The sequence below is a fragment of the Globicephala melas genome, chromosome 1, assembly GCF_963455315.2.
Source record: "Globicephala melas chromosome 1, mGloMel1.2, whole genome shotgun sequence".
In the NCBI taxonomy this organism is placed as follows: Eukaryota; Metazoa; Chordata; class Mammalia; order Artiodactyla; family Delphinidae; genus Globicephala; species Globicephala melas.
The window spans coordinates 53,221,186-53,243,314 of record NC_083314.1 but is presented as its reverse complement, the minus strand read 5'-3'; the positions used below and the strand labels follow the sequence as shown (position 1 = coordinate 53,243,314).

General features: G+C 38.6%; 1 protein-coding gene across 4 annotated transcripts in view; it reads left to right on the top strand.

Annotated features, from left to right (window-relative positions):
• Positions 1–22,129, top strand: part of PAPPA2 (pappalysin 2) — a 565,818-nt gene that overhangs the window by 319,711 nt on the left and 223,978 nt on the right. The window lies entirely within an intron of this gene.

Sequence of the window (22,129 nt, the reverse complement as noted above, 5' to 3'; positions counted from 1 at the left end):
CACACGCACCAGGTGCTTAAGACACAGGAAAGCTGAACAACTTCGTCTATCAGAGGAAGCCAGGGCAACTTCACAGACAGCAAACAAGGTATATGTCGATAGAAACCAATCAGCACCAGTTATACACGAGCATTCCTTTTATAGTCTTAGGTTTCCAGCAAAGTAACAGGAATTCATGAAGAGGCCCATGTGCGAAGCAGTTCGAGCAGTTCAGCAGCTTTATGAACATAAGACATTCTACATCTAACCACAGGTCTCCTTTAGATGACTGGAGGCTTCCTCTTTTGCCCCATTAAATTCCATTCTCCACACAGCATCTGGAAAGATCCTATGTAAAAGGTAAATTGGATCCTGTCACTCCCCTTCTTAGTTTTTTTCCCACTGTTCTTAGAATAAAATCCAAACTCCCCTCCTGTCTCCTGCATCACAACCTGACCCCTGCCTTCCTCTCTAGCTTCCTCCCCTGCTCTCCCCACCCACACTGTACAGCCTCACTGTGACTGTTCTGTTCCACTGAACAGATCAAACTTGTTCCTGCCCCAGGGCTTTGCACTATCTGTTTCATCTTCTTGGAATCCTCTTTTCCTTGGTCTTCCCTTGGTGAGTTTTCTGTCGTCATTCCAAAATCTACTTAAATGTCACCTTCTGGAGAGGCTTTTCCTGATCTCCCAAGTTGACTAGTCAATCGCTATTCTGTCAACTAATTTAAATTCTCTCTATAACACATCACTTCTGATGTTTTTCTGTGTGTTTGTTTATTTGTCTTTCCCTGGCTTGGAATATCAGCTCTATGTGACCAGAACACTTGTTACATTCCCAGTGCCTAGAACAGCGGCTGAGACAATAGTTGCTTATTTCATGTTTATTTTAATGAATAAATGGATCTGATGTGTCATCTGTTGTGAGACAGAAGCCAATAGGAGGATTTCCATTTGATGGTTGATGCATGAGTTGGGGAATGTTAGAGGGAGGTAAGAAAGGAGAGAGGTGGGTGGTAAACTTAGTAATTTGTGTATGTGGGAAAGGGTTCCCCATTTATAACTGGTACCTTTGTACGAATTATAAAAAGGCCCACACCTGAGGTAGGGTGTAGTGTTGGTGGGAGGTGGGAGGACTAGATCTCAGCTTCCACCCAATACCTGAATGGCTGCCTTTGTGGGTTTTGGCCATGATTTGTGTGGTAATTCATGGTCTTGTGTGTGGTCAGTCCTCTTGGCCCCTGTGCATGGGCGGTTAGCACCAATGAATAGGTTCACCTGTAGCTCAGATGTCTGACATCAAGGATCGAGTGTAAGATTTGCAGTCAGGGGACAAAGTTGAGTTCCAGAGTCCTTGCTACTTAACCAGCTATGTAAGTTGCGCAACTCACTTTTGTAAACCCAGATGTCTTGTCTGTAAAATGAGGGTGATTGCAGTAATACTTTGCATTACCTATATCTTTGGGTTATTTTTGGGAAACAGATGAAATAAGGTACAGGAAAGTGCTTGGTAACTCTAAAGTTTTCAAAGTACAGAAACAGTTCTAAACTAACGTTAGTTATTATCATTATTAGAACTGACAGATGGGAAGCCTTTGTTTACATAATAATACCCAGGGAACTGATCACATTACCAGAAATATTTGCATAAGAAAGATTCTGTTTGGGTTTGGTTTTTAGATTTTGATAACCTTAAGCAGAAGCTAAACCTCACTAACAACATTTGCCAACTCTTAGGAGCTCCAGAGAACTCTCCAGGGAAATCTGGCTTGTTCTCATTTGTCTACTAGCTCATTACAACAACCCACTGCCTTGACTGAGTGAGCTGTCTTTCAAGGTACCCAGGCATCACTCTCCTTAGAGTGGCCCCTTGTGTCTCTAAATACTTACTGCCACTGCCCTCATCCGGGTGTTTATAACTTATTCCCCTTACCACTTCAGAGTTGCCATGGTAACTTATCCTTTTCTATCTGTAGACCCAGACACGTTTCAAACTTTCTTACCCCTACATGCAAAACTCACTTTGTGGAATAAAAGGAACTAGTCATACTTTTTTGACAGTTGAAAACATTTAAATAAAAAATAAACGCTCCTGGTTAAAATATCAAATTGTACCAAAAGGCAATTTTACCAAATTGTACCAAAAGGAAGAATGACAATCCCCTGCCTAACTCTTCCTCATCCTTCTCCGCTCTCTAGCCTCTCTCCCATATTTAATTATTTTACTTACCTCTTTTGGTAATAACCTCCATGTACCTATATCCACATATTATATTTATATCACTTGATTCATCAATTTTATTTTATTTTTTTTAATTATTATTATTTGGAGGGGGCTGTGCCGTTTGGCTTGCAGGATCTTAATTCCCTGACCAGGGATCAAACCTGCATCCTCAGCAGTGAAAGTGTGGAGTCCTAACCACTGAATCACCAGTGGTTAGGACTGATTCATCAATTTTAAACATTATGCATAACTTGCTCTTATTACAAAGATGAGACTTTTACTTTGTCTCCTCCCTCTCCTCTGCATTTTTCTAATATAGTAATTTTACTATTTTTGGTTGAGTCAGATATATATATTTACAACATTATGACTGTAGAATCTTTTTCTTTTGGTTGCAGAACAGAGTTTTATTCTTTTACTGTATTTCCTTTCTGGCATAGCTCCCCCACTCTCCCATACACATACACCCTCCCCCTTGAGTCTCTATTTCCTCCCTCCCTCCCTCCCTTCTTTTATCTTCCTTCCTTCCTTCTTTTTTGATATCTTCAATCATTTTCAAATGCTTTATCATATTAGCTAATCTATAGAATGTGTCTTTTTTTTTTTTTTTAAACACTCCTCTGGAGCTCTCCCTTCAAGTTTATTCCATTTTTTTCTCTCCTCTTCTGACTTGACCAGTTATCTTTAGTTCTGCTTCACAGTTGTCATCCTGGAATTTCTCTTCACTGCTTTTGTGAGGGGGAATTGGAGTCACTATGTCTTGAATTTTATGAACCTCTCTTAATTTACAACCTCATTTTACTGGAAAACATCCTTAAGTAACTTTCTAAGAAAGGATGTTTTAGGTAACTTTTTCAGAAAAGCATTTCTCAAAATGTTTTTATTTTGCCTTTACCCCAAACTGATAGTTTGTCCTGGTATAAAATTTTGGGTTGGAAAACATTTTCTCTTAAATTTTTGAAGAGATTCGTTAGTTGCCTCTGTGTTTTAGAGGTGAATTTTTTTCCTATTAAAAATCGTTTTTGAATTTTAGCCTTGTTACTTTAGGGATTTTATGATAATTTCTTTTTAAGTGTTGGCCTTTTATTCTTCTTTTGTTGATATTCAGTGGTCCTTTCAATTTGGACACATGCCCCTTACCTCTGGCAAATTTTCTGAAGTTATTACTTTGATATTTCTTAATTCTCTGATCTCTTTTTCCTCTCTGAAATGCCTGAGGATTTATTTCCTGAACTTATTCTCTGTCTTTTTTTCTCACTTACATTCTGTCTCTTTGTTATTTTGTTCTATATTTTGGAGATTTCCTTGAGTTTATCTTCCAACTCTTCTATTGAATTTTTTTAAATTTTAGCAGTCATATATTTAAGACTTTACTCTTTGATTTTCTATATTAGTCTATTTTTATTTTAAGGATGCACCCTTTTTTGAGGCTAAAAATAAGATGAATTCTGAATTTTTTCCCTGTGTACTATATCTGATTCATCTATAGTCAACTTTTATTTTTCCTTTTTTTTTTTCTCTTAATTCTTATCTGTCTTTCATGCTGGTGGATTTTCTCAGATGTCTAGTGCTTATTCACAATAGGAAACACACTTTCATATCTCTACTCTTATGATTTAAAAAAGGATATTTATCTATGAATTTCCTCTTTTAGAGGGAGAAATCTGAAGGCAGACTGTAGTGGAAAGGATAGGTTTTCTTTTTCCCAATTCCCTTATACTTATTTCATGTACAGACCTTTTATTCATACTCCATCTTCTCTGCCTTGTATTTCTTGTGCTGAATTTTTATTATTAAAAACATTGACTGTTTTACATAACTCTTATTGGCAAGAACCATATTTTGAAAAAATTATTTATCAAATTCCTGTGATGTGGCAGACACAGTAAGCTAAACAAAGGGACAGATATAAAGAATACATAGACTAAGTGTGAATACCTTAGTGGAGGGATTTAGTAATTTTATCTAAATACCTGGGTTGAAATCCAGTCTGAGGCACTAAAAGCAGAACATAGAGTATAGACTGCTTTTCTGCGCCATGGCTTAGACTGTTGGAAAGGACTTTGGATTCATAGAGGTGTAGATCTCTGGATTTCTCTGAGGGCCTGTGACTTGGTAGAGTTGGTGGTTGTGTCTGAACTAAATTACCCATATCTAGCAGCCCTATTATTACAATTAAATCACAGTGCTCAAGTTCACAATTCCTTTATTTTGTGACTCTAAAGAGACCCAACTCCAACAAATTTTTCCAGACATTTTTTGAGGAGCAGAGCGTGCCAGGCAGAGAGTCCCTCTACTCAGGAGCTCACTCTTTAGTAGGGGGTGGTTGGGAAGTGGGGGACACACCTACAAATAGATTACTAACATGCAAGTACAGTGATTGCTTTATGAACAATCCTTCCTGTTTCTCAAATCCTGCTCAATGTTCCCTCTTCCCCCAGCAAGAAACCAGAAATGTAGCCCAAAGGAGTTCCTCTCCCAAAAGCTCTGACAGGAGGAGAGAGCCTGAGGAATACAGCACCAAACATCTGTAACCCAGATGGGCCTATCAAAGGGAGAGTATTTATCAGACTTGGGGCTGGTCAGAAGGAGATATGAATTATAGATACATTACCCAGCCAGTTGAACAGAATTACCAAGATAGAGAAACTTGGCTTGTGGAAAGGGAAGGCTACATACGCCAGAGGTATGTTTCTACATAGTAGCTGCCCTAAGAGAGGGTCTACAATTGCTGGGGGAAAGAAGGGCTTGAAAGTCCGCTTTTGTAAAATCACAAATGTCATTGGCTACTCCCTATGATGCGTCCCAGGAAGCCAAGCCAAGGGAATCTCTATGCCCCAAGGGAAACGCAGCTTCCCTAATCTTTGCAGTCTTCAGCCTCTTTTTGGTCATGACTTGTTTCTGTTGTTTTTCTCTCTAAAATTATGTCTCAGAGATGAAGGGCTCTTTGCTGCTGAATCTACTTTCCATCCCTTACTCTTTCTCTCCTTTTCACATCAGAGTTGAGCTTGGTAGCCAACCAAACCTAGAGCACTGTGTTTACCTCTTTGCTTTGGTTTCTGTGTGTCAGATTTCATCACTCTGTTATCACGTGGAGAAAAATCACCAAATAAAAACAAATGGCTGAGGGCAGTTCCCTGGTGGTCCAGTGGTTAGGACTCTGAGCTCTCACTGCCAAAGGCCCGGGTTCAATCCCACACGCTGCTCGGTGAGCCCCCTCCCCCCTGCCCCCCCAAACAACAACAAACAAATGGCTGAGAACAGTTTAAGTGAGAGTCATTAACCACCTAGTGTCGCCATGCTGTGAAGCAGACAGTGGGATCAAGGCAATGCCATGCATTTGTTTTCTGATGCCTGTGGTGGGCTGAAGTCTCTGTGTCTTAGTGCCTCACTGTCTCTTCTCTGCCTCCTTTCCTGAGTTTTGATGGTGGGGAGTTTGAGAGCAGAAGAACTGCTGTATATAGCAATGCTAGAGCATGGTCTACTTCCCTCTAAAAGGGACCTCAGGAGGGTGGGCTGGGAGGTGCCCTGCAGAAACATGGCACAGAGTGGTGTCTGCAGTTGTACACTATAGGATATGTATCTATGGGACAGGAGGACAGTTGCATGTGACATTCAAGGGAACAGGTGGAGAAATTGCTGCTGCACGGACCTGGATGCTCTGGATTAGCTCTGCTTTGCTCACCCACCCTCTGTGGCTGTTTGAGCCAAAGGAATGGTTGGGCTGGGCCCCTGCAGTGGCAGATCTGTTAAACATCAGCCCAGCTTCATTATAGGTTTCTTTTGAAGTTGGGATTCAAAGTTCCCTGCAGCCAAAAAAAACATGCATGGGGAAAATAAGTGTAAGGGGTAGAAGAAGGCAGAGAAAAAAGAAATGGAGAAGAAACTTTAAAACTGAACAGCAAGAAAACATCTAAATCCCTCCACTAAAATGCACAGGCTGTGCAAACTCTAAAGAGACAAGTCTCACCTCATTCTCATTTTATCTGGCAAAGGGAATAGGAGAGAAGACATAAGAATACCTTCTGGTAAGCTCAGAAAGTTTACTAACAAATAGAAATGTCTCTTGGTTGTTTTTCTACGGGCCAATTTCTCCATAGTTTCAATAGATACAATTCTATAGAGTAAGTGAAATCCACAATTTTTCTGTTCACCTGGCTGACTCAGTGAACTTTTCTCCCCAGGTAAGTGGGGAGAGGTTGTTTTTCTCCTTTTCATGGCTATTTTCTAGGCAAATAGGCACACTTGTGAGAGAGCCCTGTGGTATGTCTGGGTTAAAAATATTTCGTCTTAGAAAATTTTTAGGAGAGACCCTGGTCTCCAAACACATTCAGTTGTTCAAGATACTTGGGTATTTTCCTAGGAGCTGGGGTTCTGGCTTTGGTACCCTGGCCAGATGCCAGTCTGTCTCGGAGGATCTCACTTAGGGATCTTTTCCTAGAATTTAAGCCTAGGAATCTGAAAGACAGCTGCACACTTACACATGTTTTCCTTTTTTTTTCTCTAGGAACACTGCTTGCATATTACTTTAGTGACTGAATGAAAGTCACAGAGAAGTAGGTTGGGGAGTGTATGGAACATGTAGTTAGTCTGGGCATCACGGGTTATTCTGAAGATTTGTTTCATCAGAGCGTCATCCCCTGGAGGAAGATGTTGACCCATTAATTTTCTGAACCCCAGTGCATCTCTCACTTCTCACCAGGAGCTCTATCTGTGGCTGTGGACCGGATTTTCCTAGCCTGATGCTTGGCTGACTCCTACTTATCCTTCAAGTTCAGTTAGAATGTCACTTCCTCTTTCCTGGTAACATTCCTTGGTCCTCAAGTAGGGATTATCTGTCTCATTTGTATCACTTCTTATCTCCCTACTGCCATCACTCTGCTCTGATCCCATTGTCTCTCACCTGTGTTATTACAATAGCCTCCTAACGGTCTCCCCACTTTTGCTCTTGCACCACCCTGCAGTCTGTTTTTAACAGAGCAGCCAGAGTAACCCTATTAGAGTATACTTCAGACCAAGTGATTCCTCTGCCTGGAATTCTCCAGCAGCTTCCCCGCTCATTCAGAGTCAAAGCCAATAGTATTGCTATAACCAACAGGGCCCTACCTAATCTGGCATCAGTTATTTCTGTGGCCTCGTCTCCCACCATGCTCTCCCTTGTTTACTCCATTCCAGCCACACTGGCCTTCTCATTGTCCCTTAGCTTGGCAGACATATTCCTGCTGCATAAATGTTTCAGTGGCTTTTCATCCTGCTGGAATGTGCATCCTCCAGATTCCTACATGGCTAGTGCTCCCTCTTCCTTCCAGTCTTTTTTCAGAGTCACCTTCTAGTGAAGGCTTCTCTGGTGACCTCACCTAAAATCCCAACTCCTCTGACTCTTCATGGTTTCTTCTCCATTTTACTTCTCTTTTTGGAATTTGTCACCAACATGCTATGTATTTAAAATTTTTGCTTAACGTCCATATTCTCCACTAGGATGTAAGTTCCATTAGAGAGGGGGTTTTTGTATGTTTGAGTTACTATTTTACCCTAGCACTTAGAACAACAAATACTAAGAGTGTTCAATAAATAATTGTTGAATAAAGGAATGTTCTTACCCTAGTATAGTGATTGGCAGACTATGGCCTGTGGACCAAATTTGCCTCACCACTTGTTTTTGTAAATTAAATTTTATTAGAATGCAGTGACATGCATTTACTTACATATTGTCTATGGCTGCTTTCATGTGGTAGAGTTGTATAGTTATAATTGAAACTGTGTGGCCCACAAAACCTAAAATATTTGCTATTTGGCCCTTTACAGAAAAAGTTTGCCCACTCCTTCTTGAGTACAGATTTACCATATAGTATTGTAATTACCTGTTGTTATCTGTCTCTTGTACAAGACTTTAGGCTCTTCGTTCATAGTTCTTGTAACATAGGAAGTGCTCAATTGATATTTAAAAAATGAATGGAAAATAAATGACATGGGGGAAATGACAGTGTTGGGCAAGGGTTTGGGAAGGGTAGAATGTGCTACTCTGTATTGAAGAAAGAAGGATATTCAGAATCTACACTCTAGTAATCCTTCCTACTGGCCCCCTTACTGTTGTAGGATTGCCATATTCAGAACTAAGTGAAGTAACTAAAGATACCCATGAAAGTGTGAATATGTTAGCTGAGGAGGGAAAGGCTGTAAACCGTTTTACTCATTATCTCATTATTTGAGTGGCTGAGCTCCCAGATGGCTCTGAAACTATGAAACACAGAGCAAATTTTGATAATCAGAGAAATAGTCAACTATAGTAGCCGGGAAGTAAGATGAATCCTCATTAGCTGGGGAGACAGTGATTGAGAGAAAGAGCAGACCCCGCAAAGTGGGTACAGGGCCCTTCAATGAGAAGGGCCTCTTTGAGGTGATGTCACAGATTAGCCAATATTCTTACCAAACATTTTAGTTAGGCTTTTGTGGTTGTAGAGAACAGAAACTCACTCAAGTTAACTAAAAAAAAAAAAAAAAATTATTGTACAATTACATATGGGCTGGAAGTGGAGCTAGAAGGCTGCTAGGGACTAAGGCAGGTTTCACACTTCATTTCTCTCAAAGGCTGCAGGGTTCTCTACATCTTAGTGCACCTGCACCGTTCATATCTTGCTCCCAATTTGTATTACTCATAGTTCCCATTCTCTAATAGCCTTAGTTTAAAACTAGACTCAGCTTTCTGTGGCTCCTGCTTTATCTCACTGAATCTTCTCTTAAGATTCACATCCAATTGCTAATTGCCTCAGTCTTGCAGAATCTTGGTTCATATTCTGGAGACAATTAATGTGTATTGGCCCAATTCATCTTTACACGTCAGGCTAGAAATCATAGGTTTCTGGCCAGCCTTGAATTTAATCAACTGTGGCCAAAAGAACAGGATGGCAGGGAGGGCTCCTCAGGGTTCCAAGGCAACATCTCTCGGCTGGTGCCAACACTCTGGGTAGAGCAAACTGGCTTTTCATCTTTACTTCTTGGAGACTCCTGACATACATAATTTCTTAGACCTTAGACCTTGGTACTCCTAGTAATGTAATTCTCACAGAATTTTAGTGCCAATTTTATTCCTAGGATTTTATGATTTAGAATTCAAATCTCAATCAAATATGTCATGATAATCCAGGTAAATTACATAGTTCATAGCAAGATTATATATATATATATACACCATATAACATATATATATACATGGTACTGTGATGTCTCTGTATGTGTCTGTCTACCATGTACCTATCTATTTTTACCAATAAAACACAATAAAATAGTTTATTTAATGCTCACTATCGTTCTAAGAAGCAGATAGTTTGCTTATCTCCATTTTATGTACGAGAAAACTGAGACTGAGATAGTTAATTAGCATCATGCAGTGTCAGGACAGTGATGAAACTCTGACTACAGATCCTGTGTTGCCAACTACCATTCTATATTGTGTGTCAGGTATAATAAGTCTTACATGCCTAGCAAAGTACTTAGCTCATAGTGGGTGCATGATAAATATTTGTTTATTTTAATTATATAATGATTGTTTCAGAGGATATATATCTCAAGGGATGAGGGAAAGGCAATTGAAATCACTATGAGCTTAGTACTTAGGAAAGACGTTATATAAAATGTGGATTCCTTAAAATATGAATAGTAAAAAGCAGGAAAGAGTTTATTAGGCAAGGACAAAGATATGACCCAAATACAAATGTCATGTGCAAACATATTCAGGCCTCCATAAGAACAACAATATGAAAGGAAGGGAAATTTCCTAGAGAAAAGTAAGAAAGAGAGAAAATTGGAAAAGTTATATTGAAAAGGCCTTAGCTGTTGGGCTAAGGGATTTGAACAGTAAACAGTTGGGAGCCGTGGGCTGTGTATAGAGATATCTATGTATTGATTGATTGATCAATCGATCCATAGACATCTTTTTAAATATATATCTGTTTTAATATTTACCATCTCTCTCGAATTTTAGATCTTCCTTATGGGATCATTTGGCTTATCCCTGAAAGACGTTTTTTAGAATTTCCTTTATTAAATGTTTGCTAGTCATATGCTTTCTTAATTTTAATATCTATGAAAATGTCTTTATATTTTACCAAACTTCTTTTTTGTTTTTGTTTTTGAAATTTTTATTGGAGTATAGTTGATTTACAATGTTGTATTAGTTTCTGCTGTACAGAAAAGTGAATCTGTTATACATATACATATATTCACTCTTTAGATTCTTTTCCCATATAGGTCATTACAGAGTATTGAGTAGAGTTCCCTGTGCTATACAGTAGGTCCTTATTAGTTATCTATTTTGTATATAGTAGTGTGTGTATGTCAACCCCAATCTCCCAATTTGTCCCTCCCTCCTTTCCCCCCTGGTAACCAAACTTCTTAAAAAGTAACTTTTCTAGGTAGACAATTTTAGATTGGCTGTTTGTTTCTCTTATCAAGATATTATACCACAGTCTCCTGGTTTCCATTAATACTACTGAAAAATTAGCTATCTAATTGTCACTTGTTTGTATTTACTCTGTCATATCTCTTCAAATATATCTTTTTTCTAATTTTTCTATTATTTCCTTCTGAATTTCCTATTAAATATATGTTACACTTCCCACTCTCTACTTCATGTCTCTTAATATCTCTTCAATTTTTTAATCTTTGCCTCTCTGTGTTGCACTTTGAGTAACTATTTTTGGATTTATTGCCCAGTTGACTCTATTCAGGTTTGGCTAATTTGCTCTTAGAACCCACCAATAAATTTTTAATTTTTATTAGTATACTTTTCATCTCCATAAGTTCTATTTAATTCTTTTTTTGTATCTGCCTAGTCATTTAAAAAATCAATTTCTGTTACTTATTCATACTTTGGATATTCTTTTTTATTTTTAAAAACAATTTAAGGTGATGGCTACATGAATCTACACATGTGATAAAATTGCATGGAACTAAAACCATACATATTATTATGAGTAAAATGGGAAATCTGAACAAGATTGGTGGATTATATCAATGTCAGTATCCTAGTTGTGATACTGTATTATACTTTTGCAAGAAGTTATCATTGAGGGAAACCATGTAAAGGATATTCATTATTACTCTGTAATAGTTCTTATATGTGAATCAGCAATTATCTCAAAATAAAAAGTTTAGTTAAAAACATATTAGGCCAGATAACTAATAAGAACCTACTATATAGCATAGGGAACTCTACTGTAATGACCTATATGGGAAGAGGATCTAAAAAAGAGTGGATATATGTACATGTATAACTGATTCACTTTGCTGTACAGCATAAACTAACACAACATTGTAATCAACTATACTCCAATAAAAATTAATTAAAAAAACATATTAAGCATACCTCTTTTATATTTTATATCAGCTAGTCTGATTCTGTTATTTGTTAACAGAATAATTTTTCTGGTTCTTGCTCATGGTGCCTTGTTTCCTCATGTGTGCTTTGTGATGTTTGATTGGGAGCCCATGATCCTTGAAATTTTACCTCTCCAGTATCTTTCAGGCCTGGATTGAAGATATACTCTTTTACTTATGCCAATTTCCTGGGGCACTAGGAACATGAAACCACTTTAAATATATATAATTGGCATAAGGTTTTTTAAACCATAGGGTATTATGAATTTGGAGTGAAAACTTGTGAGTGATGACTTATGGTTATTTCCCAAGGGAGATATTTACCTTATTTATTGGGCCAAGATTGCAGAATGTGTTTCCTTGCTGTTCCCCTTGATGAAGAGCTTTAAATTTTTTTTTTTTTTGGTGTTCTGTTTTATTTATGGAATAGATCTTCAGAGTCCTGGCTTTATGTGGAGCTCTTCCATAAAACTCCCTATCTTGGCTAAGATATTTTGTTTCCTAGCTGAGATTCTCACAAGGCCATCCAACTGAAGGTCAAGGGCACCAGGAATAAGCAGAGCCTTCAGGGAAGCCAGCTGCTTCAGAGAATGTTTACTTTTCTGGATTCCTATTTTTACTTTGTATGTGGGCTCTGGAGGTAACCTTTAATTTCCTTTCAGCTTCATAACTATTTAAAATTTATTTTTGTATTGTATCAAGAAGTTATAGTAGTTTCCAGTAGAGGGATGATCAGGGCTTCTAAACTCTTTATACCAGAAATGGAAATAACTCTCCAGAAAACTAATCTGGAGGCAGCATGCAGAATCAGTGTTAGGAACCAGGGAGCTTGGAGGCAAGAAGATGACTTTGTAAGCTCTTATAGTAGTCTAGGCAGGAAAAGGCAACAGGTTGAAAATGATTAGGGAAATTATTGTGGCATGGTGAAAAGAACTAGGAAACTAAAAATGAGAAAAACTGGACTCTAGTCCTAGCTCCAGCCTAGTCACATAATTTAATCATACATTCGTTCATATTCATAGATATTCAACAAATATTATTTGAGCACCTATTCTAGGCCAGGCACTCTTTTAGACACTGCAGGTGGTAAAGAAAAAACTTCCTTCCCTCATGGAGCTTATAGTCTAGTGTGAGGAGACAGGCAATCAACAAATAACAAGTGAATACATGATATGCCAGATGGTGATAAGTGCTGTGGAAAGAAATTCAGAAAAATGAGGGAGACAGGGAGTAGTGCTGGCTGTGGAAGCAAGATAAAGGGTATCCATGGAAGGTCTTCCTGAAAAGATGGCATTTGAGCAGATATAGGAAGGAAGTATGAGAGTGAGCCACGTGGAATCCACAGCAGAGGAAGAGCAAGGAGTTGGAGCAGAATGAGCTAAACAGAGATTAGTTGGCGAGTACAGGTCACATGGCCTATCAGGCCATTGTGTGGATTTTGGCTTTTAGTTTCAATGAGGTGGGAAGCTGCAGTAGAGCTTGAGTAGTAGAGTGACTTAAGCAGTGGAATGATATTAGTGAAGAACATGCAGAGAAGTGCCTAACTGCTCTGACTACCTCAGAGGAATATGATGATGTTCAAATGAGATAATACTTGTTGAAAATGCTTTGTAAGCTGAAAATACATCATAGCTAAAAGTGTTTGGTGAGACATGGCATTGCGTTCAGCAGTGAATTTGAAGAGACGGTGGACATCCTGAAGGAGATGTTGAGCATATGATTGAAAAAGAGATGTGAAGGAGGTATTCATCTCAGTGTGGAATTTACAGGGGCAAGATCGTGCCTTATATAGTAATAAGGAGTCATTGTGAAATGGAAAGCAGGAGACGTTATTCACCCTGACCCACAGGGATTCTGTGCTCTATCTCCCCTCCTAAGCATCTTTCATGTGTGAGTATAAGAATGCAAAGCTGAGTACAATGAGCATGTCCTTGCTAGTATGCTTTCAGAAAGATTCACGGTTTAGGAAGGCCTAGGTCTACCATCTGTGCTCAGTATGCAGTAGGTACTCATAATTGCCTGCTGAATGAGTGCTGCACAATTGGGAGAGGGGTGTCATAGCACTTAGGACTGCGACAGAGTTAGGGATTCAAAATTATTTCAAGTAAAATTTTAAAAAGATTGAATGCTGGTCTCATCACAACACCATGAAAATTTACAGGGATGAACTTAGACTTTAGGATATAAAAACTGTATAAACCAAGCTGATGTATAGTTGTGTTTACAGCAATCAATGTGAAAATAATCGTAAGCGTAAGCTTCATATCACGGAAAAGTGTGATGTGGCCATTAAAATTATACCAACAATTCTGGGCTCTGTTAAAAAGGGATAAAGTGTTCAGATCTCTGGAGGAGATGCTCCCTCTAGACACAGTCCTGATCAGGCTCTGTCTGGAGCCTAGGCTTAGTTCTGGGCAGTAGGTTTTACGAGGAACACCGGCAACCTGGAGGACATCCAAAGTTTGGTGAGGAGAGTGGTGATGAGCAAGATGGTAAAATGGCCCTTTTCCCCTTCAAGTGTGGATTTTTAACTTCTCTCTGCTTGATTGAAGAATGAGCATAAAAGGTATTTTTTAAAAGTCACAATGGCCTCTTTTACATCTTATTCATTCTGTTCGTTCATCCACTCATTCATTAATTCATTGTTTCCAACAAACGTTTATTGAATGACTACTATTGATGCTTTAGATGCAGTAGCAGGCTCTAGGGATATAATTCTTGTATTCAAAGAGTTCAGGTGGGAGAAAGAGACATACATAAATATAATTGCAATACTGAGTAGAATATAGCCAAGTACTATCATCTCTAATCATCTTCGGCCCCCCTAAATCTGAATTTCTATAGTAACTAACCAACTTGTCTTTCTACTTTTCGTCTTCCTCCACCTTACTGTAAAAATTAACTCTGTATGTTGTATCAGAGTAATCATTCTAAGAATCATTTATATGTTTAGCTCTTCCCAATTGGAAGTACTCAATTGGGCAGTAGAGACCAGAAGGGGGATATATTAAGCAGGAGCTCAAAGTCAACAGAGAATTGGCAACTATCATATAGTATAAGAAGATTTAGGATAGTAACTGTAATAATAGTTGCCATTTATTCAATGACTTAACCATTAACTATGAAAATGGGACATCATCATGGGACATTCACAGTCCAATATTAGAAGGACAGTTATTCAAACTGACTCCATGTGGAGCATAATACTTTCAGTTAAATACATTTTGTAATTTTATCTAACTCTTTTGTTCAATAGTTTGGTCTACTTCTTTCCCATAGATTTTAATATAATGGAAAAAACCAGCATCCCTAATTCTGTCATTCTAGGACCTTCCTGCATTATCATAGATCCTTGGTCAGCAAATAGATACAATCACATTTTTCCTTTTCTTAGTAGCCTAGTCCATCTCAGGTAGTTTTGGAAAGGACTCATAGTGAAAATGGCCTTTGCAGTAGTGGTCTATCCCTGTTTTTAGAGTTCTTGGGGAGCTGTCATAGCATCTCTATGCAATTAATTTGAGTGGATCACCTTATTTCAAGAATTTATTTTGGCCAATACTAAAATTCAAATATAAGCCTTTCCTAAGGCTTATTATTCAGTGTTTTTCTTTACTTATTAATATATTTAGACTCAATTTTTACAGAAAGAGAAATCATTGTACATTTTGCATATATATTTCTAAATAAGAGGTCTCTGGAAGAAATGTTTTTCATTTGTTTAGCGGTTAGTTTTACCCTGCCTTACTGCAGACAGGACTTAAGGGGTAACTTGTATTTTAAAATGATACAGCAACTTGGGCTTCCCCGGGTGGCGCAGTGGTTGAGAGACCGCCTGCCGATGCAGGGGACACGGGTTCATGCCCCGGTCCGGGAAGATCCCACATGCCGCGGAGCGGCTGGGCCCGTGAGCCATGGCCTTTGAGCCTGCGCGTCCGGAGCCTGTGCTCCGCAACGGGAGAGGCCACAGCAGTGAGAGGCCCGCGTACCGCAAAAAAAAAAAAAAAAAAAAAAAAAAAATGATACAGCAACTTAAAGTAAGAAATGTATGGGTAAGAAAGGGGGAAAAGGGGAACATAAGAACAGGTAAGAAAAGATTGTCAGTGGTGAATTCAGTATGCAGAATGAATGCATGCATAGTAGAGTGTTAGACTACAGATTTAGCTATGAACTTCCCAGAATCAATACAAAGAGGGAGATGAGCTAAGCTCCATGACTTACTTTACTTATGCGAAGAAAACAAACAACTTCTCAAGAGAACAACAAGCATAGGTAATCATACTGGACCAAAATTTCTCCTAGGGGACCACACGTAGAGAAAACTGCATAGTGCAACGAACAGTGTTCTCAACAACACTCTTACGCAAAAATCTAATATTCTCCCAAATAATGAGTCTTGGGTCTGCTCCTAAGCACAAGCAAAAGGTAATTTTATGACCTCAATTTCCACCTTTTAGAGAATGGTTGGAATAATTTTATACTGAAACAATTTTAAAGAAGAAGTATAATCAAGAGACTGGCCCTTCTGTGGAGGTAGGAAAGGAAGGGATTCAGAACCCAGGCAACAGTTGCAGACATGAAATGAAGAAAGGACACATCTTTCTCTGAGACTGGAGGGAAGGCAGCGAGGGTGAATATACGAGTTGTTGGCATGCAGGCTGGGATTTGAGAAAGATTTTTCCTGGTAGCCTAGATCTTCATGATGAAGAAAGAGGCAGTTGTCTCTTGAGAAGAAGACAAGGTAGGAGGTAAGAGAAAGGTAGGGGGAAGGTGGAGATTGTCCATAATAGCCCTTTTTGGTCCATCTTCATGTGCTGAAACATGAAGGAAACTTATGAATCTACCCCCATTTCCTTCTTTCAAGAGCTTTTGTGAAAGAAGGTGATTCTGCAAACAGCTGCTGCTAATCCCTAAGGAGGTGGAACCAAGGTAAATTCCAAAAGACATGTAAACCTACTCAGATTCAGAGTCATGGAATGTCATAGCTGGATCTTGGAGATTATTAAGTTCAACCATTTTATTTTATTTTATTTTGCTTTATTTTATTTTTTGGATGAGGAAGCTTGTCTCAAGTTGCAAAGCCAGGTGATTGTCTGCTTGGATAACCCAAGGGGAGGTCATCTGCTTCTTAGTTATTTTCCCAACTGCACCTAACTACTCAAGCTACTAGGTAGCAAATGGAGGATGAGTCTGTGTCTCAGTGCCTTCATTTCATTCCATACTCTACTTCACTCCATAAGTTTCAAAACTATTTAGGGGCTCAGAGGGAGAGGTTTGAAGTCACAGATTCCTTATTAGACTACTTTATCTATGTGGCCATGGTCTACTTGTTTCACATTATACAATCATTGATAGAGTAGATGATGATAGGGAAGGAGAAAAATAAGGAGGTTGAGCAAAAGAAGACGTGAAGTTCAGAATAAGAATAAAGCCCAGAACTGCCTGTGATTATGGGTAACGTGACTCCCAGGAAAGTAGAATGGGCTGATTCTGTGGTGTCCATGGCTGGAAGCCCTGGCAGGCTGCTGGCTTGGTGACCAAGCAGCTTCTCTCTTTGCAGTTGGCATGGAGAGCAGCGTGCAAATCCCAATTTAAAAAGAACAAAGAGCCGAGTGCCCATGCTTCATGGCAGTTGCCACAGGAGAGGTTGGGAAATAAGGAAAAATTCCAATGATGAGTGGGCTGAGAAAGCCATAGTTTTCCAGAGCAGGCAGTATTCTTCTGCCTTGGAGAATGAGTAAATCATTAACCCAAACCAAGGTGGGGTGTAGGGAGGGAGGGCAAGGGGGATAAAGAGGGTTGGATGGTACAGGGAGAGAGGGGTATGAGTGGAGGAAGGAAAGAACTGGAGTGTAGAGAAAAATTGTGTTTTTTTTCTTTAATTGTGAACTTGCTTCTTAATTTTTTAAAAGGTTATACTCTATGTATAATTATTAAATATTGGCTATATTCCCTGTGCTGTACAATATATCCTTGTGACTTGCTTCTTAATTACTAAGCTTTAATAAGAGCTAAATGAAGACTAGCTAGCCCATTCATTGCCAAATGAAGGGGCTACCTTAGCCATTTCCCTAGAGATATGGAAGTTCCATTAACTGGGCCATCTACTGTACTGTAGCAGGATCTGGTGTTAGGTTAAGCTTACCTGAAGCCTGTTGAATAACTCTGTTATTACAAATGAAAACTTGAAAGTTTGGCCAGAAACAAGTCCACTGAGATTATATTTCTTTCTTAATTTACTTCCTGTCAAGTTCATGCAAAGGCCTCCTCAGGCATCCGGAACCTTCACATTGTGAAACAGGGTTTTAAGGCAATGATTAGTTCCACTTGTGAGTAAACTGTGGCGTGTGGAGAAGCCCCCTAGTCAAAGTAAACTCCACAGGAGATTGAAGAGTCTCTCCTTCTTGGGGAATCAGGACATCTTGCTGGTTATAATGACTTGTCTGAAAATCTGAGCTGACCGAAAAGGTGCTCTCACAATTCTTCCTTTTATAGAAGGTTAGGACCTATAAGTCATGGCTTTGGAGCTGTGAGAGTGATATTTGGATCACAAGCTAGAATTTAAGAAATGTAGTTAATTTGTGTCATGAGAGACAATCCCCAGCATGTTTCTGACCCCAGTAAGTACTGATTTATGTGGTCTCTTAGCTTTAGTTCCTCCGTTTGGAAATTTGAGATATTTTAATATCAAGCTAAACCTTGAACTCCGTGGCCACTGTAGAGTCAATTTGGTGGTCTCTGTTCATGGTTCAAATTCTGTGACCCATCTTGTCAAAATAACTCTTCCAGATGGGTCCCTTGGACCTTCAGAGGTTATTGGATCCATGCCCTATCTTCAGAAATGCACCAATATTTATTACTAGCCGTACCAAAATACCTAGACAAGGAGATTTTACCATATTTCCATCAACTACTCAAATGCACCAGGAAACAAAAAAGAAATTACCCTGTGGCAACATGCTGCTTTTTTATTGGTACATGTTAATTAATATCTCAATTAATGAATGTTTGTCAGTATGCTCTTCCATAGGGTTGTGAAAAACATAATGAGAAAGATTGAATAATGAGGTCAAGAAACTTTACTGAGAATTCATTCGTTTATTTATTTACACAAGCAACACTTGTAAGGCATGTCCAGATATATAGTACAGCACAGGGAATATAGCCAATATTTTATAATTATATGTAGAGTATAACCTTTTAAAAAATTAAGAAGCAAGTTCACAATTAAAGAAAAAAAACACAAAACACATCATACGTCCAAACTACTATTTCTCTCTGAACTTTTTACTAAAAGGGATAGTTTTAGCTGTTAGAACTCTTATGATCTCAAGCATTTGTTAATTCAACAAATGCCTTCTTTGTGTCTAGTCTGTGTGAGACACCAGGGATTAAAGATTAATTGGAATTTTATTTACTGCATCTCTTTTAGTACCCATGTATAGTGAAGAACAGCTGCCCTCAAAGAATTCACAATCTAGACTGGTGAGTGGATTGTGGAAGCATAAATTATAACTAAAAATAATTATTATATGTTAAATAATTTGACATATGCAAGCTATTAATTACTATAGGGGTGTTAGAGAAAGGAGAGAGGCCTCTTCCAAAATGGGTCATCAATAAATGACCATATAGTTTCTCATACAGATTGGGACACTATTGAAAAAGAAAAGAGGTATGGTTAATAATTATGGTAGCATAAGAGGAACAAACTGGGACTGCCTAGGTAAACCAGAACATAGGGCCACACATCAAGGAAAGGTTCGTGGACAAAGTTGCATTTAAACTGGATCCTAACATAAGTTTAAATCACAGTCACAAATCCTTTCTCAAATACATTGTACCATTCGCTCTAACCTTCACATGTGTAAGGCATACATGTTTCGTGTGCTGTTTTGGAGTTAAGCAGATGGAAGTTAGTTCTTTCAGTAGCCAGTCAATCTTAAAAAGAGGTCTGAGACTAATTTGTACCAGTGGTTTTTGCATAGAGACTACAGTGTTATTAGCAGTCAGAGAGTGTGCATGAGTTTCAACCCAGGTGCCAGCTTTAACTGAACAATGGTAGGTTCTTGAATCATGGTATGGAGAAAGATTCTGAGACCGCACTGCAGTCCGGGGGAAAGAATGCTGTATTTGATTAGCAGTGTCTGCTTTGGACACAGAAAGTCACAGCAGTGGTGCTCATTTGCTTTCTCTCATAAAAGGACTTATACATAAATTAAGCAGGTAGTTTTTGAAAATAAGTATACATCATTCAGCTTACCACTTTTAATCACACAATCCTTCAGCAAGAATAAAAATAATGAAGTTAACCCAAATAACTATTCTCAGTGCTAAGTGACCTTTCTGTAATCTTTCTATAATCTGTCATTTTCCTTTTTCATATACGTTTGAATTATCTTAAATATATCAAGTAATAAGGTCATCTGCTAATACTTTGAAGCACATTATAAATATTACTATGCTGATAAAGGATATTATGCAAAGAGACTTGTAGTGACTTAGTTAAGGTAATACAAGAAACTCATGATAAAGCTTTTTTTTGGTGGCTAACCTTGAGGGTGGGGTAGTACGGTATATGGAAGAGACCACTGGATTGGGAGTGAGGAAACTTGGATTTCTTGTCTGGCTTTGCTATTAGCTATATGATGCTAGACAAGCCACCTACCTCTTAAAGCAATAGTTATTTAATTTGCAGAAAGAAAAAACTGGAGCACTACTTGGGTATCCACTTCTGAATCAGTGTTATTTGGTTGTTTCAAATCAAATTTTTCTATAAGTCTAGGTGTTAGCGAACTTTTTCTATAAAGGGCAGATAATAAGTAGTTTAGGCTTGGCGGATCCTACAGTCTCTGTCTCGATTCCTCCATATTATAGTGTGGGTGCAGTCCTAGAAAATATATAAATGGGCGTTCCAATAAAAATTCATTCACAAAAGTAGGCACTGGCCCGTGGGCTCTAGTTTGCCCAATCCTGTACAAATCTACCCTTCCAGATAATACCTATTGCTGAATAACATGTTATTCCAAAACATAGTCATTTGAAATGATAAACCTTTGTTGTCTCACAGTTTCTGAGGACCAGGAATCAGGGAGTGGCTTAGCTGGGTGGTTCTGCCTCTTGCCTCTCAGGAGGCTGCAGTCAGCGTATCAGACTGGGTTGTAATCATCTGATGCTTGACTGAGTCAGTTTCTAAGCTCACTCATGTGGCTGTTGTCAAGCTGTTAGTTCTTCATCACGTGGGCCTCTCCGTAAGTCTGCTCCACTACGTGGCTTTCATCAGAGCGTGTGAGCAAAAAAACAAAACAAAAAACCAAGATAGAATCTGCAGTCTTTTTATATGCTAATCTTGGAAGTACACCCCATCCCTTCTGCCTTTATTCTGTTGTTCAGAAGTGAGCCATGAAACCCAGTGCACACTCAAGGAGCAAGGATTGTACAAGGGTGTGAATACCAGGAGGCAAGGATCACTGGGGACCATCATTGTGATGTCTATCACACTACATTATGGTGATTCTCATTAGGCAGTTTTTTAGAACTTTATGAGAAATGAATTAATCATAAGGGCTATTTGAGTTTAGCTCTATCACGTGTCCTGGTGACCCCAAGTAATGAGGATTAGTGTAAGTGTGTAACTGTTGTTCCACTGGTACTAGAGGTGGCTCCAGAAATTCTGTTTCATGCTTTGCTTTATCCTCCTTCCCATACCTTCACCTTCCCCAAGCAGAGAAGATCTGATTGGGTCAATGAATCATAATCCAATATATTAATAGAACATTATTATTTGGTAGCTCTCAATTCACATTCAGTCTAAGTAGATGACTTTGCAATGCATAAAAAATAATGGTGTGCTTTCTCAGAAAAGAGAGATAAAACTAGTAGACAATTAAGACTTCATTACCATTCCCAGAATGGGGCCATGTATATACAGCAATGTGTATAGAAGGCCAGTTCATTCAGTGAAAATGCTTCCTGACAGCCATTGCAAAGGCACATGCTAAACATATGTTCTGGAAGCCGTTTATTGCCCTGTTTCTGTTAATACATCTTTTGGTAAAGAAGTGGCTCTTGGGAACATATTTACCCAATTAATTCTCAAGATGACAGGTTCTGCCTGACACAGTCAAATTTCTTTAGATAATGGAAGAAAAGGGGGAAACATTACAGATGAGACTCAATTTATAGAAATTTATTCTAGAAGCAAATACTCTCAGAAGGGATTGTGTACAAAAAATAAATTAAGCTTCAGTTTGCATTTAAAATTCATGTACATTGTCTCAAGGTAGTTATTACTTAATTTCTCTTTTTCCATATTTTCCTAATAAAAGCGTAATAATATCCTTATGCATGCTACACTAAAGGCACACTCTGCCTTCAATTATAGAGATACAAGCAAAGAGGCAAAGGATTCCACATGGGAGATCGAGAGGGAGGAAAGAGGGTGGGGCAATGAAGTGGCTCCTAAGTGAGAGAAAACAATAGTAACAGAAAATGTCAGGCCGGAAGGAATTGTTGAAAAACTAGAAGAAGCCATCTTTAATATATTTATAAGAGG